This window comes from Bidens hawaiensis, unplaced genomic scaffold, assembly GCF_021521415.1.
Source record: "Bidens hawaiensis isolate Kalapana, Puna unplaced genomic scaffold, B.hawaiensis_p1.1 tig00003781_1, whole genome shotgun sequence".
In the NCBI taxonomy this organism is placed as follows: domain Eukaryota; kingdom Viridiplantae; phylum Streptophyta; class Magnoliopsida; order Asterales; family Asteraceae; genus Bidens; species Bidens hawaiensis.
In genome coordinates, this window is record NW_027491218.1 from 1,549,586 (window position 1) to 1,555,229 (window position 5,644).

At 34.7% G+C, this 5,644-nt stretch overlaps 1 long non-coding RNA gene across 1 annotated transcript; it reads right to left on the reverse strand.

Moving 5' to 3' along the window:
* Positions 1 to 719: 719 nt before the first annotated feature.
* On the reverse strand, positions 720 to 1,127 carry LOC143624412 (uncharacterized). Its single transcript, XR_013152107.1, has 2 exons — positions 924 to 1,127; positions 720 to 836 (listed from the first exon to the last, which is right to left on the reverse strand). It is a non-coding gene; the product is annotated as an uncharacterized LOC143624412 (long non-coding RNA).
* Between the last annotated feature and the right edge of the window lie 4,517 nt (positions 1,128 to 5,644).

Sequence of the window (5,644 nt, forward strand, 5' to 3'; positions counted from 1 at the left end):
AACAATAATAATTACTCTTTTGATAACATAATTACTCTAGTTATTTATACACTTCTTATAATAAAATTTATAATATACTAGTTTTTAGCCCCGCGTGTTACGCGGTTACTTTTAGCTTTTTTTAATGAATATATATATCTAACTATCTACACAATTGCCTACCGTAATAGATTTGTAGAAGTATACAAAAATTTTGTAAAAGAACGAACATGAACACATCTATCGTTCGTTCGTTTATGTTCATTTATGTCAGTTTATTTATCTTCATTTGTGAAATAATTAAATATTATCCGAATGAGTCATATGATTAATGGTTATGTATTCATTTATGTTTGTTAGTGTTCATTTATGTTTGTTTATCTTTGTTCGGTTATGTTAGTTAACTGTTCGTTTAGAATTTAAACAAACGAAAACGATTGCGGGGAGAATTCTTCCAACATGGAAGCTACACGTGGACTGAAAATCCAATGCTTAAAAATGAGCATAGTCAATAACTCTTGCAGCTAATTTATGTATAAATCCAGTAAAATGTTTTATGAAATATAGGATACCTTAGAAACAGCGTGCCTAAACAGCTCCTCCACAACCAAACAGAAGACACGACACTTGCGAAAAGAAGTAGGAAAATAAGCTATCTCATACATGCCAACAATATATGCTTGAATAAAAGTAATAACATAGTTGTTAGCCTAAAAAGCAATAAGTTGCAGGCCTATATATGCTTGAATAATCTGAGCTTAAATTTTAACACAAAGCACAATTCACAAAACAAAACTAATGATTTCGGCTTTATACATACCAAGACATATGCTGAAGGTGAAAACCATTGTTTGACCCTGAATTTTAAAAAGAAAATTACAAAAATTAATGCATATGTTTGTGAAAGTTAAAACATACAAACATGGTTAAGATAGTGATCATACTTGAGAGTTGAGATGCTCTGTAAGTGGGCTACTTGCCTCTTATAAGTGGTCTTTCCTTTTGTTTTAATAAAATCACCCCTTCAAAAAACAGCTTGAGATACTCTGATTTTCTGTTGCATTTGTTCGTGTAAATGTTGCGAATTAAAACAATGCATTGTTAAAATGCAGATAAACATTACATACATAACTGATAAATGGTTAATAACAGCTTTTAAAACTTGGTTTATTAGAAAAAGAAAATCAATTTATCATCTTAATAGCATGCCTTTTATTTTATATTCAATTAGAGTAAATGTATATAAATGATGAAAAATAATAAAGTACTGTAGGTGGTCAATCTAACTCAACCAACCAGCATATAGGCTATAAACGTACTGAACTTTTCGACAGGAAGTTCAATTAGTTAATAACCAAACGAACATGAACATTTTTTTTGTTCATTTATGTTCGTGAATGCTTGTTTAAGTTCATTAGTTTATGTTCATTTAAGTTGGCTCGTTTACATTATTAATATTCTTTTTAATTATCTAGCCTATTACAATTTACTCTTGTTTTAATGAATTTTTAGGCCTGACACATGTAGTTCACGTAGCTCAGTTATGTATGTTCGTCTATATTCAGTTATGTTTGTTCGTTTACATTCATAATCCATTCGTTTACAAAATTACAAAAGATAAAAGCGATTGTCCCCATACCAATTGATCTCATCGATGATCATACCTTAAAGCATCCATTTGCGAACCCACATTCGGGCAAATGATGCATATCCCTGTTGATTGATAGGATGGGTTTATAAAAACCAACTCGAATGATATTTAGGGTAACGATTTTCACCTTAAGTTTCAGCAAAACAAAAACGGTAAACAGCGGTAATTACACATACTAACCTGGAATTATACTTCTGATAAAAAAACGAATGAAGACAGTGACTTAAGGACTTGCTGCCGCTAAGACTAGATTAGGGTTAGAAATCATCAATATGATTGTACTAACCTTGAATCGAAGAACGTAAGCCTTTGTTTATACTGGATTAAACGAAATCAAAAGGGAGTAGGGGTATAGACTTACGATCGGTGATTTAGGATTTAGGGTTGGAGTGATGGTAGGCGACGATTGTATCAGATGGGTTACGGGTCGAGTATTGGAGGAAGGAGCCATCAGATATCCTTTTGGATTTTATGACCCGTTTAAGGGTTAAATGGTTCAAAAACGGGTTAAATCAATGAGAGCTCTTCATTTTAAAATCAAGCAATCTGGTGGTTTTAGAAGGGGTGGGGACCAATGTGAGAATGACACATAGGATTTTATGGTATGTAATTATATAGATAGTTAGATATAAACGAAAACCCAAAAATCCAATTGTCGCGATGTGGTCGCTCCTCTTTTTTTTTGAAGCCACCATATTTGCTTGATGGTGAGTTCTCATTGATTTAACCCGGTTTTGACCCGTTTAAGGTTTAAATTTAGCCACCCTATCACCCCATAGAAGAAATTAACCGCTTAGAAGACAATTATGATCATAAGGCCAGGATGATTCATGGCGATTCACCTCCAGATTTAGGGGAAGCAGGTATGTGAACTGTTTTATCTTTTCCACTTGATTAAATAATTTTAAGGATTCAAATCTATGTTTTTACATAGGGGCGACAATTTCGTTTTAACAAGCTATGAGCTTTTTTATTTTCTTTAAATAATCTAAAGAGAAAACATTCTTAATAAGGTATTACTTTGTAAACCTTTTATATTATATATGTTCAGTTTTTTCTCCAATGAATGGTGTAGTATTACTATAGTACCTTTGTTGTTTTTGTTTTATGCTTTTGGTTTCCTCAAAGTTTTAATTATTTATTTGGATGATTAACACTGCAGGAAAGAGCAAAAAGGGTGTAGAGAAATATTTGGCTCATACTGAAGAACATATGAAGGTTTTTAAAGCCAAAGGTGGGGATGTTAGTTGGCTCCAGGTTAGTAATTAAAATCAAAACCGCAAAAGAATTCTTTTAAAGAAATTTTAATGAACCTGTTATGGTCTAAAATCGTAGAGATTGATAAACCACATGGACGAAAAACTCATTTCACTAAAATAAGTATTATAATAAAGAAAGAGTGAAAATTCAGATTTATCCCTGACTTAACGATTAAATTTAACGAGGGTTGTTGATTTGGATGTAACTGGCAAGAAATGGTAAACGTGGATGGTCTATATGCAAAAAATAAACTTTTTGGACTAAATTCGTATTATTTGGCAAACCACAAGGACGAAAATTGTACTTTACTCTTCCTTGTCGGTTTCACTATGACTACTCATCATTTGAAAACCACTTTGAGTTTTAAGAACTCGAAAAAATTCAACGTAACAATTTTTTTAAAAAAATTATTTACATATATTTAATATATGTAGGTTACATGTACGTAGAAAAATTACAACATTTTTTACGCACCGAATCGACTTTTTACATAGGTGTAATGGACTTTTAAATTAGTGTGATCAATGTAAATCTTTATTCTTCCTCATACTTAATTTTTGTTAATCAGATTTAATCTCAACCACATAATCTAACATATTTAATTAATTGTGTGATTAAAAGTGAGATTTTTATAATTCTTAAAACTTAACAAGTTCTCAAATTATCTCTTCCCAATATGACATTATATATACAGGTATATTTAAGTGAAACCGTTATACTAAGGTTATGCGTAGTGGAGGGGCTACAAAATGGGGCGTTTCGTGCCATGTGGCGCCCAATCAGCAAATGGTAGATTTTTGTTTTTGATGTGTAATGGTGTTGTAACCCAATATATATATATATATCACATATATAATATTAATAAAACAAAATCAAAAGCACGCGAGTAATTCTCCTCGCCCATAGAGGTGCACAAATCGGTTTTTTTAAAAAAACCGATTCGGTTAATAACCGGACCGGTTTTTCTTGGCCTGGAAAAAAACCGGTTTTTAAATAACCGGACCGGTTTATTAACCGGTTTTTTTTTGTGCAAAACTCGGACCGGTCTAACCGGTTAGGACCGGTTTAGAAACCGGTTAGAACCGGTTAATAACCGGTTTTTTTAATTAACCGGTTTTTTTTTTAAATAACCGGTTAATAACCGGTTTTTTTTATAATAACCGGTTTTAAAATTAACCGGTTTTTTCCATAATCGGTTCAGTAACCGGTTTTTTCTCTAGAACTTGTAACCGATATACGAACCGGCGGTTACTAAACCGGTCAAACCGGTTTTTAAATAACCGGTTTTTGTAAAAACCGGTTTTCGGTTTAAACCGTTGAACCGGTTCACCAACCGGTTTTTTTGCCCATCTCTACTCGCCCACCCCCTTCTAGGACCAAAAATCATTCTGGAGGGCGGTTTTCGCGCCCCATTTCGCCCCAATTTATCCAATTTTCTCGTCCACTATGGTGAGTCTAGTGAGTAGTCAATGTGAAACCGACAAGGAATAAGGAGGGAGTAAATGGCTATTATTATAAGTCATTATTTTTTTTTTAATGTCAAAACATATTTATAATATACATAAGCAAAGCTATTACAATAAAGTGGCAGGTAAACGGGCAACAAGCTGCGCCGCAACCCCCTTTTGAATAGCAACGCCAATCCTACTAAAAACGAAGCTTTGGGACCTAGGAGCTGAAGAGGTCTCGTGTACGACACGCTGAACCCTACTCAAAAAATTCACAGCCTCTGGGGCCAGAAAACCAAATGTATCAAAAGCAAATGGGAGGAAGACATGTTGATTCTCTAAACAAGTTTTCTCGTGTTTAACAAATTTGCCCGATTCAGCCTTCAGCGTAGCCTGACCCACAACAAACCCACGGTCCCTGAGCCCAGCAAGAGGAGACACTCCTGTAAGATCCACACGGGTGTGTTTTCCCCCTTCCCACCCGAACACAAGAATATCAGCTGGTCGTAAAGTAGACCTCCCTTCAAGAGGATCCGTGAGAAAGTTAACAGGGGCTTCCTTTTTAGCAGAAATCCCTGCCCATTTAAGAACATCACACAGAACATACCTAACCAAATAAGGTCTATATTTAAAGCCAGGTAATTCTTTGCAATGCACTGCATGGTCTCCAAAAGAATCCAAACAGACCTTGCGACAAATTGGGCAAGGCTCATCAGTCGGGAACATAGGGATCATTAACCGGTATTTAAGGATAGCCCGATACCCAAACCCGACATATGTTGGCCCAATCCTTTAATGGGGATGGTCGTTAGAAAATCCTGAGCTCGGGGAGCCCGAAGGCATTCAAACACCGCCTTTTGGCGTAGGGATAGATGTAACATCCTAAAATTTTCATATTTAATAAAAGAAAGTCGCGTTTAGTTATTGGGCGTAAATAAGTAATTAGTATATAAAAAAAAGATCATGGACTTAGATTAATCAAGATGTGATTATAAATAAGATGGGCTTAGGGTCCATGGGCCTTAGTAGTATAAATACTCCCTTAAACCACCCTAAAACCCTAAACCCTCATTTCTTTCCATCTTATTCTCTACACACTCAAAAACACACACACCACCACCTTACATACGGCCGCGAGAGGGAAACATGATTCAAGTCCAAAAATCAAGCCGACCATTATTAGATCTTCAATATACGAACTAGATACTAGATAACCAAGCAAGCCGCAACCACACCGAACACATTAAGGTATGTCTTTTACCTTAAAGTTTACGTTTTTAGGATCGGTTAGCCTTGAAACCTAAAA